This window comes from Sinohyriopsis cumingii, unplaced genomic scaffold (assembly GCF_028554795.1).
Source record: "Sinohyriopsis cumingii isolate HCF-2022 unplaced genomic scaffold, ASM2855479v2 utg002479l, whole genome shotgun sequence".
Classification (NCBI taxonomy): domain Eukaryota; kingdom Metazoa; phylum Mollusca; class Bivalvia; order Unionida; family Unionidae; genus Sinohyriopsis; species Sinohyriopsis cumingii.
This window is the reverse complement of record NW_028316224.1, coordinates 255,661-267,500: the sequence shown is the minus strand read 5'-3', so window position 1 is coordinate 267,500 and position 11,840 is coordinate 255,661. Positions and strand designations below refer to the sequence as shown.

The 11,840-nt window shown below is 34.2% G+C and overlaps 6 non-coding genes across 6 annotated transcripts in view; all 6 read right to left on the bottom strand.

The window, feature by feature from the left end:
- LOC149770402 (5S ribosomal RNA) overlaps positions 1–32 on the bottom strand; it is a 119-nt gene extending 87 nt beyond the window's left edge. The window contains exon 1 of the ribosomal RNA XR_016418503.1: positions 1–32. This exon is cut by the window's left edge and continues 87 nt beyond it. This is a non-coding gene — a ribosomal RNA (5S ribosomal RNA).
- Positions 33–932: 900 nt separating this feature from the next.
- Positions 933–1,051, bottom strand: LOC149770401 (5S ribosomal RNA). Its single transcript, XR_016418822.1, has one exon. It is a non-coding gene; the product is annotated as a 5S ribosomal RNA (ribosomal RNA).
- Positions 1,052–4,581: 3,530 nt separating this feature from the next.
- LOC149770400 (5S ribosomal RNA) lies at positions 4,582–4,700 on the bottom strand. Its single transcript, XR_016418501.1, has one exon. It is a non-coding gene; the product is annotated as a 5S ribosomal RNA (ribosomal RNA).
- Positions 4,701–5,603: 903 nt separating this feature from the next.
- LOC149770399 (5S ribosomal RNA) lies at positions 5,604–5,722 on the bottom strand. The gene has a single exon (XR_016418821.1). It is a non-coding gene; the product is annotated as a 5S ribosomal RNA (ribosomal RNA).
- Positions 5,723–9,192: 3,470 nt separating this feature from the next.
- LOC149770398 (5S ribosomal RNA) lies at positions 9,193–9,311 on the bottom strand. The gene has a single exon (XR_016418500.1). It is a non-coding gene; the product is annotated as a 5S ribosomal RNA (ribosomal RNA).
- A 903-nt stretch (positions 9,312–10,214) lies between these two features.
- Positions 10,215–10,333, bottom strand: LOC149770397 (5S ribosomal RNA). The gene has a single exon (XR_016418820.1). It is a non-coding gene; the product is annotated as a 5S ribosomal RNA (ribosomal RNA).
- Positions 10,334–11,840: the final 1,507 nt, after the last annotated feature.

Here is an 11,840-nt window from a genome sequence, read left to right as displayed (position 1 = left end):
ACCGGTGCTTTCAACGTGGTATGGCCGTAGACACAAGTGTGTGTAAATTTAAGACTTATATTCGCTTCTCTCTTCACCGTTTCCGATGTACAGACGTTTACGTTTATGTGCCGTGTAAAATTAGTAATTAAAGTGTACTTATTAAAACTTATATAGATAAACTGCCTTCATACATTATTCAAATTTGTAATTCAGGCATTTTCGGACTCGGACATTAGTTGCTTAACCGGAGGTTTACACCTTCAAATGGACTTAAATAACAATGCATTTAAACGAAGATTCAGTTCATTTTTGTTGTTTTTGGGCATTATTATTATTATTATTATTTATCTTGTATCAACTGACTAATTCAATAGGTAAATAATCGACATCAGCCTATGAGCTACCTTTAAAGACGGACTCGAATCTGATTTGAAACGGATATCGTCTTGCAGCTCGGAAACGTTAAAGTTGTGGAAACACAGAAAGTGCAAGGAAGTGGAAGCAGGGAACATCCATCCAAACTTACTGTAATCAAAACAGAGATTTATACACCAATTTATTTTGTCAATGGCCCATATTCGAAGTATTCGCTAAGGGATGCCAAGTTTCACACTGATAGACTGGTGCCCTGCTAAAAACAGGTAAATAAATTAAAATAATTAAAAATAATACATTCCAAATATATCTATCAATTATTGAATAAGAAATACCACAGACAAGTATCCAAAATGAAAGACATCGATTGCATACGTTGCAATTATTCGCTATAGGCTGAATCCGGAATATCAGAAGAAATTTGGAGGATCTGGACGGCATACGAGGCGGCCCATTTCGATCCTGGAGGTAGAGGAAACTGAAAAATTTGCACCAGATTTGTGAACAAGAAATATTGGCCATATATGATCGCATATCCTCACAGTGAGGATGGAACCAAAAAAAAATTTAAAAAATGCCTACAGCACCCGGTATTCCCAGGCGGTCACCCATCCAAGTACTAACCGGGCCCGACCTTGCTTAACTTCGGTGATCGGACGAGAACCGGTGTTTTCAACGTGGTATGGCCGTAGACATTTGTATGTACAAATTTAAGACTAATATAGGTTGTCTCCTCGTCGTTACAAAGATATATTACACACACACGCACACACACACACACATATATATATATATATATCTATCTATTTATATATATATATATATATATATATATATATATATATATATATATATATATATATATATATATATATATATATTAGAGACAGGGGAGAGCTCTGCTTACGACAATACATCCCTTCAGTTTCAATCTGTAAAGAAGCAAGAGCTTATTTGATCGCCGATGTCACTGACATGTAGGTTGCCATATTTGTGCAGTCATTTGAATAGTAATACAATGGCGAGTTCCGTGTCAAATTTCATCAAGGTTGTCGTTTTCTTTCGTCAGTCAGCTTCATTAACGACAAATGATGTTATACTCGGAATTATTTCTGAGAAAATAAATCGTATTTCTCTCGATTTCATGCAGGTATATCTCGATGAAAGGTCGGTCAAGTTTGCATGGCAGGCTAGTAAGCACAGGGGCTCGCATCGTTGCTCACAATTGAACTGACAGTCATACATTTTATACTATATGTACGACTGATAGTTTCATTGTAAGCAATGATACGAGCCCCCTGTGGCTAGTAAGCAGCCTATGCCGATACCGCATGGTGTCGGCGATTTCCAACGTTTTGATAAGCAAAACAAATATGTCCATACACCCCAATACTAATGTCCAAATATCAAAAATCGCTATTTTGGGACTATTATGAATTCATTCAAGGACATTCTAAATTACATCATCGCCACACGTCAAGATTGTTATTACATCAGCACATTCAAAATTGGACTTCATTCAGAAAACCACTGGCATTCATTTGGAACACTACTCTTTTGGACTTGTCATATAACTTTTATGGACTATTTGTGATTTCATTTATAATGCTGAAAAGTATTTAAATTTTCACTTTGTATTCTTTATAAAAATAAATTAAGTCGGTTGGTTTAGATTGGCTAAGATAGCATTAAGGTGTTTTTGTTTATATGAGCCAATATCACATTATTCTTTTCTTGGTTTAGATGGGCTAAGTTCACATTATGGTACATTGGTTTAGATGGGCTAAGTTCACATTAAGGTGTTTGGCTAAGTTTCCATTAAGATATTTGGTTTAGATTGGCTAAGTTTGCATTAAAGTGTATTGGCTTATATTGGCAAATTTCACATAGGAATTTGATTTAGATGGCCTAAGTTCACGTTATGGTGTTCTGGCAAAAGACTGCTTGGTTTTATTAGGCAATGAGGGTAGTCTTGCTCAAGGGTACAATAGGGCAACCAGCTTGATAGAAATCTATCATGTTAACCATTGGACTGATGTACATTTTATCAGTGTAATTTAGAGTCTGTTTAAACCATTCCGAATCCCCCCATCTCTCTCTCTCTCTCTCTCACACATATATATATATATATATATATATATATATATATATATATATATATATATATGAAAGAAATAATATTTTCAATCTTTCTGCACTGTACTGATTTTCTGGTTGAATACTAAAAGTAAGTTTAAATATATATAAGGAGTTTGCAAATTTTATAAAAGTCAGCTTGCCTAGCAAGTAGTAGGTCAATATGATACAATGTAGAATTTAAGAAAATGTCATTATATGTATTGAAACGTTTGTTTCCTTTGTATCTGTTGATATCTAAAATCCATATCCCAATAATTAAAATTATCCAAGACTATATGTAAATAATACACGTATGTATGTATGTATGTACACACACAAACGTCTATATATATATTGATATATATATATATATATATATATATATATATATATATATATATATATATATATATATATATATATCACAAAAGACACACACATATCTTAAAACACCCTCAGCCACCCAGGATATATATATGATCCGTTTTTACGAGATAAACTTATTAATTCAGTATGGTATAATTATCGAATAAGATCAGTAGAGTTTTTGCCCTTGTTTGCAATCGTTATAGGATAACGCGTTAAAAATAAAATTACACAGAAGTACAATTAATGTTAATAGCTGATAAAGTTATGCGAACTTTGTTGCATACTCTCTCTCTCTCTCTCTCTCTCTCTCTCTCGTGTGTCAGTATGATAAAGCAAGAAGAAAAAGGAAGAACAGTAAAGAACATATATAAAAAGGTTTATTGAAACAGCGTCTCATCATGGTGTGGGCACCACGATGCATAGGGATAAATAAAAAAGCGAGTATTCCATTACTTTTCACTTCATTTGATATGCATCCATATGACACAGAATGCTCTCGGTGAGTACAGGGAATCAGATAAACGTCACTGTGCGGGACTAGGTATAAAACATTTATTGTAGTTTTAATTGTAAATTTTTCGGGCATTTAAGTAGAAATTAAATGATTTCAGTTCTAGTGAGAACAACATTTCGACTGTAAAACATAATTTGTTGTCTTGATGCGTTTTCAAGACTCTTGGGCTGATTAGTCACACATCTCTTCAACGTTTCCGATGTACAAATGTTTGTGTGCAGTATAATATTAGTAACTAAAGTGTATACTGATTCAAAGTTCTAATCCAAAAGAAGCAAAACTGGCCTCAGATACTCATATTTGTCACTCATCCATTTTCTGACCCAGATAAGGGGAGAATTCCATGTTGAAATTGACTTAAAATGCAGATTCAGGACATTATTGTTGTTGTTATTATTATTATTATTATTCCTCTTTCTGTCCTATCATTTGGTTAAAATAAGCGACACCGGCCTATAAGCTAACTTTAAAAATAGGGTCTTATCAGATTTGCAAAGGATCTCTTCTTGCAACTTGTAGAAGTTAACGTTGTGGAAATACAGAAAGTGGAAGCATGGAATATCTATCTAAACTTACTGTAATCAAAACAGAATTTTATAACCCAATTTATTTAGCCAATGGCCCATATTTACAGTATTCGCTACAGGATGCCAATTTTCCCACTGGCAGACTGAGGCCCTGCTGTAAAAGAAATCAATCAATCAATAAATTAATATAAAAAATTCTCACAATTCATACATTCCATATTTATCAATCAATTAGTGAATAAGAAATACCACAAATAAGTACCCAAAATGAAAGACATTGATCGCATATTTTGCAACTCTGCGCTAGAGACTACACCAGGAATATATGAGAAGAAACTTGAAGGAAGTATTTCGACGTGAAAGGAGGCAGCTTGTTGTGGTAGTAAAAGTAGAGGAAACTGGATAAATTGAACCGAATTTGTTAATAAGAAATACTGGTCATCTATGATCGCATATTCCAGTAGTAAGGATCGAAACCAAGAGCAGAGAAGTGCAAAGCAACATTTGCTATATTCAGGTCCTATACTTGATTTTTTTAGGATCCGAATTATTGAAGAAAGTTAAGAAAAAAGAGAAAATGAAAGTCGAGAAATTGCTCTATTTATTATTTATATTGAATAAAGTAAATTTAGTTACAATAAAAGAAAGAAAGAAAAACTTCAACTGTTTTTAGTTATAAAAGAAAAAAAAAATTAGAGTCTACAGCACCCGGTATTCCCAGGCGGTCACCCATCCAAGTACTAACCGGGCCCGACGTTGCTTAACTTCGGTGATCGGACGAGAACCGGTGCTTTCAACGTGGTATGGCCGTAGACACAAGTGTGTGTAAATTTAAGACTTATATTCGCTTCTCTCTTCACCGTTTCCGATGTACAGACGTTTACGTTTATGTGCCGTGTAAAATTAGTAATTAAAGTGTACTTATTAAAACTTATATAGATAAACTGCCTTCATACATTATTCAAATTTGTAATTCAGGCATTTTCGGACTCGGACATTAGTTGCTTAACCGGAGGTTTACACCTTCAAATGGACTTAAATAACAATGCATTTAAACGAAGATTCAGTTCATTTTTGTTGTTTTTGGGCATTATGATTATTATTATTATTATTTATCTTGTATCAACTGACTAATTCAATAGGTAAATAATCGACATCAGCCTATGAGCTACCTTTAAAGACGGACTCGAATCTGATTTGAAACGGATATCGTCTTGCAGCTCGGAAACGTTAAAGTTGTGGAAACACAGAAAGTGCAAGGAAGTGGAAGCAGGGAACATCCATCCAAACTTACTGTAATCAAAACAGAGATTTATACACCAATTTATTTTGTCAATGGCCCATATTCGAAGTATTCGCTAAGGGATGCCAAGTTTCACACTGATAGACTGGTGTCCTGCTAAAAACAGGTAAATAAATTAAAATAATTAAAAATAATACATTCCAAATATATCTATCAATTATTGAATAAGAAATACCACAGACAAGTATCCAAAATGAAAGACATCGATTGCATACGTTGCAATTATTCGCTATAGGCTGAATCCGGAATATCAGAAGAAATTTGGAGGATCTGGACGGCATACGAGGCGGCCCATTTCGATCCTGGAGGTAGAGGAAACTGAAAAATTTGCACCAGATTTGTGAACAAGAAATATTGGCCATATATGATCGCATATCCTCACAGTGAGGATGGAACCAAAAAAAAATTTAAAAAATGCCTACAGCACCCGGTATTCCCAGGCGGTCACCCATCCAAGTACTAACCGGGCCCGACCTTGCTTAACTTCGGTGATCGGACGAGAACCGGTGTTTTCAACGTGGTATGGCCGTAGACATTTGTATGTACAAATTTAAGACTAATATAGGTTGTCTCTTCGTCGTTACAAAGATATATTACACACACACGCACACACACACACACACACGCACACATATATATATATATATATATATATATATATATATATTAGAGACAGGGGAGAGCTCTGCTTACGACAATACATCCCTTCAGTTTCAATCTGTAAAGAAGCAAGAGCTTATTTGATCGCCGATGTCACTGACATGTAGGTTGCCATATTTGTGCAGTCATTTGAATAGTAATACAATGGCGAGTTCCGTGTCAAATTTCATCAAGGTTGTCGTTTTCTTTCGTCAGTCAGCTTCATTAACGACAAATGATGTTATACTCGGAATTATTTCTGAGAAAATAAATCGTATTTCTCTCGATTTCATGCAGGTATATCTCGATGAAAGGTCGGTCAAGTTTGCATGGCAGGCTAGTAAGCACAGGGGCTCGCATCGTTGCTCACAATTGAACTGACAGTCATACATTTTATACTATATGTACGACTGATAGTTTCATTGTAAGCAATGATACGAGCCCCCTGTGGCTAGTAAGCAGCCTATGCCGATACCGCATGGTGTCGGCGATTTCCAACGTTTTGATAAGCAAAACAAATATGTCCATACACCCCAATACTAATGTCCAAATATCAAAAATCGCTATTTTGGGACTATTATGAATTCATTCAAGGACATTCTAAATTACATCATCGCCACACGTCAAGATTGTTATTACATCAGCACATTCAAAATTGGACTTCATTCAGAAAACCACTGGCATTCATTTGGAACACTACTCTTTTGGACTTGTCATATAACTTTTATGGACTATTTGTGATTTCATTTATAATGCTGAAAAGTATTTAAATTTTCACTTTGTATTCTTTATAAAAATAAATTAAGTCGGTTGGTTTAGATTGGCTAAGATAGCATTAAGGTGTTTTTGTTTATATGAGCCAATATCACATTATTCTTTTCTTGGTTTAGATGGGCTAAGTTCACATTATGGTACATTGGTTTAGATGGGCTAAGTTCACATTAAGGTGTTTGGCTAAGTTTCCATTAAGATATTTGGTTTAGATTGGCTAAGTTTGCATTAAAGTGTATTGGCTTATATTGGCAAATTTCACATAGGAATTTGATTTAGATGGCCTAAGTTCACGTTATGGTGTTCTGGCAAAAGACTGCTTGGTTTTATTAGGCAATGAGGGTAGTCTTGCTCAAGGGTACAATAGGGCAACCAGCTTGATAGAAATCTATCATGTTAACCATTGGACTGATGTACATTTTATCAGTGTAATTTAGAGTCTGTTTAAACCATTCCGAATCCCCCCATCTCTCTCTCTCTCTCTCTCACATATATATATATATATATATATATATATATATATATATATATATATATATATATATGAAAGAAATAATATTTTCAATCTTTCTGCACTGTACTGATTTTCTGGTTGAATACTAAAAGTAAGTTTAAATATATATAAGGAGTTTGCAAATTTTATAAAAGTCAGCTTGCCTAGCAAGTAGTAGGTCAATATGATACAATGTAGAATTTAAGAAAATGTCATTATATGTATTGAAACGTTTGTTTCCTTTGTATCTGTTGATATCTAAAATCCATATCCCAATAATTAAAATTATCCAAGACTATATGTAAATAATACACGTATGTATGTATGTATGTACACACACAAACGTCTATATATATATTGATATATATATATATATATATATATATATATATATATATATATATATATATATATATCACAAAAGACACACACATATCTTAAAACACCCTCAGCCACCCAGGATATATATATGATCCGTTTTTACGAGATAAACTTATTAATTCAGTATGGTATAATTATCGAATAAGATCAGTAGAGTTTTTGCCCTTGTTTGCAATCGTTATAGGATAACGCGTTAAAAATAAAATTACACAGAAGTACAATTAATGTTAATAGCTGATAAAGTTATGCGAACTTTGTTGCATACTCTCTCTCTCTCTCTCTCTCTCTCTCTCTCTCGTGTGTCAGTATGATAAAGCAAGAAGAAAAAGGAAGAACAGTAAAGAACATATATAAAAAGGTTTATTGAAACAGCGTCTCATCATGGTGTGGGCACCACGATGCATAGGGATAAATAAAAAAGCGAGTATTCCATTACTTTTCACTTCATTTGATATGCATCCATATGACACAGAATGCTCTCGGTGAGTACAGGGAATCAGATAAACGTCACTGTGCGGGACTAGGTATAAAACATTTATTGTAGTTTTAATTGTAAATTTTTCGGGCATTTAAGTAGAAATTAAATGATTTCAGTTCTAGTGAGAACAACATTTCGACTGTAAAACATAATTTGTTGTCTTGATGCGTTTTCAAGACTCTTGGGCTGATTAGTCACACATCTCTTCAACGTTTCCGATGTACAAATGTTTGTGTGCAGTATAATATTAGTAACTAAAGTGTATACTGATTCAAAGTTCTAATCCAAAAGAAGCAAAACTGGCCTCAGATACTCATATTTGTCACTCATCCATTTTCTGACCCAGATAAGGGGAGAATTCCATGTTGAAATTGACTTAAAATGCAGATTCAGGACATTATTGTTGTTGTTATTATTATTATTATTATTCCTCTTTCTGTCCTATCATTTGGTTAAAATAAGCGACACCGGCCTATAAGCTAACTTTAAAAATAGGGTCTTATCAGATTTGCAAAGGATCTCTTCTTGCAACTTGTAGAAGTTAACGTTGTGGAAATACAGAAAGTGGAAGCATGGAATATCTATCTAAACTTACTGTAATCAAAACAGAATTTTATAACCCAATTTATTTAGCCAATGGCCCATATTTACAGTATTCGCTACAGGATGCCAATTTTCCCACTGGCAGACTGAGGCCCTGCTGTAAAAGAAATCAATCAATCAATAAATTAATATAAAAAATTCTCACAATTCATACATTCCATATTTATCAATCAATTAGTGAATAAGAAATACCACAAATAAGTACCCAAAATGAAAGACATTGATCGCATATTTTGCAACTCTGCGCTAGAGACTACACCAGGAATATATGAGAAGAAACTTGAAGGAAGTATTTCGACGTGAAAGGAGGCAGCTTGTTGTGGTAGTAAAAGTAGAGGAAACTGGATAAATTGAACCGAATTTGTTAATAAGAAATACTGGTCATCTATGATCGCATATTCCAGTAGTAAGGATCGAAACCAAGAGCAGAGAAGTGCAAAGCAACATTTGCTATATTCAGGTCCTATACTTGATTTTTTTAGGATCCGAATTATTGAAGAAAGTTAAGAAAAAAGAGAAAATGAAAGTCGAGAAATTGCTCTATTTATTATTTATATTGAATAAAGTAAATTTAGTTACAATAAAAGAAAGAAAGAAAAACTTCAACTGTTTTTAGTTATAAAAGAAAAAAAAAATTAGAGTCTACAGCACCCGGTATTCCCAGGCGGTCACCCATCCAAGTACTAACCGGGCCCGACGTTGCTTAACTTCGGTGATCGGACGAGAACCGGTGCTTTCAACGTGGTATGGCCGTAGACACAAGTGTGTGTAAATTTAAGACTTATATTCGCTTCTCTCTTCACCGTTTCCGATGTACAGACGTTTACGTTTATGTGCCGTGTAAAATTAGTAATTAAAGTGTACTTATTAAAACTTATATAGATAAACTGCCTTCATACATTATTCAAATTTGTAATTCAGGCATTTTCGGACTCGGACATTAGTTGCTTAACCGGAGGTTTACACCTTCAAATGGACTTAAATAACAATGCATTTAAACGAAGATTCAGTTCATTTTTGTTGTTTTTGGGCATTATGATTATTATTATTATTATTTATCTTGTATCAACTGACTAATTCAATAGGTAAATAATCGACATCAGCCTATGAGCTACCTTTAAAGACGGACTCGAATCTGATTTGAAACGGATATCGTCTTGCAGCTCGGAAACGTTAAAGTTGTGGAAACACAGAAAGTGCAAGGAAGTGGAAGCAGGGAACATCCATCCAAACTTACTGTAATCAAAACAGAGATTTATACACCAATTTATTTTGTCAATGGCCCATATTCGAAGTATTCGCTAAGGGATGCCAAGTTTCACACTGATAGACTGGTGTCCTGCTAAAAACAGGTAAATAAATTAAAATAATTAAAAATAATACATTCCAAATATATCTATCAATTATTGAATAAGAAATACCACAGACAAGTATCCAAAATGAAAGACATCGATTGCATACGTTGCAATTATTCGCTATAGGCTGAATCCGGAATATCAGAAGAAATTTGGAGGATCTGGACGGCATACGAGGCGGCCCATTTCGATCCTGGAGGTAGAGGAAACTGAAAAATTTGCACCAGATTTGTGAACAAGAAATATTGGCCATATATGATCGCATATCCTCACAGTGAGGATGGAACCAAAAAAAAATTTAAAAAATGCCTACAGCACCCGGTATTCCCAGGCGGTCACCCATCCAAGTACTAACCGGGCCCGACCTTGCTTAACTTCGGTGATCGGACGAGAACCGGTGTTTTCAACGTGGTATGGCCGTAGACATTTGTATGTACAAATTTAAGACTAATATAGGTTGTCTCTTCGTCGTTACAAAGATATATTACACACACACGCACACACACACACACACACGCACACATATATATATATATATATATATATATATATATATATATTAGAGACAGGGGAGAGCTCTGCTTACGACAATACATCCCTTCAGTTTCAATCTGTAAAGAAGCAAGAGCTTATTTGATCGCCGATGTCACTGACATGTAGGTTGCCATATTTGTGCAGTCATTTGAATAGTAATACAATGGCGAGTTCCGTGTCAAATTTCATCAAGGTTGTCGTTTTCTTTCGTCAGTCAGCTTCATTAACGACAAATGATGTTATACTCGGAATTATTTCTGAGAAAATAAATCGTATTTCTCTCGATTTCATGCAGGTATATCTCGATGAAAGGTCGGTCAAGTTTGCATGGCAGGCTAGTAAGCACAGGGGCTCGCATCGTTGCTCACAATTGAACTGACAGTCATACATTTTATACTATATGTACGACTGATAGTTTCATTGTAAGCAATGATACGAGCCCCCTGTGGCTAGTAAGCAGCCTATGCCGATACCGCATGGTGTCGGCGATTTCCAACGTTTTGATAAGCAAAACAAATATGTCCATACACCCCAATACTAATGTCCAAATATCAAAAATCGCTATTTTGGGACTATTATGAATTCATTCAAGGACATTCTAAATTACATCATCGCCACACGTCAAGATTGTTATTACATCAGCACATTCAAAATTGGACTTCATTCAGAAAACCACTGGCATTCATTTGGAACACTACCCTTTTGGACTTGTCATATAACTTTTCATGGACTATTTGTGATTTCATTTATAATGCTGAAAAGTATTTAAATTTTCACTTTGTATTCTTTATAAAAATAAATTAAGTCGGTTGGTTTAGATTGGCTAAGATAGCATTAAGGTGTTTTTGTTTATATGAGCCAATATCACATTATTCTTTTCTTGGTTTAGATGGGCTAAGTTCACATTATGGTACATTGGTTTAGATGGGCTAAGTTCACATTAAGGTGTTTGGCTAAGTTTCCATTAAGATATTTGGTTTAGATTGGCTAAGTTTGCATTAAAGTGTATTGGCTTATATTGGCAAATTTCACATAGGAATTTGATTTAGATGGCCTAAGTTCACATTATGGTGTTCTGGCAAAAGACTGCTTGGTTTTGTTAGGCAATGAGGGTAGTCTTGCTCAAGGGTACAATAGGGCAACCAGCTTGATAGAAATCTATCATGTTAACCATTGGACAGATGTACATTTTATCAGTGTAATTTAGAGTCTGTTTAAACCATTCCGAATCCCCCATCTCTCTCTCTCTCTCACATATATATATATATATATATATATATATATATATATATATATATATATATATATATATATATATATATATATATATGAAAGAAATAATATTTGCAATCTTTCTGCACTGTACTGATTTTCTGGTTGAATACTAAAAGTAAGTTT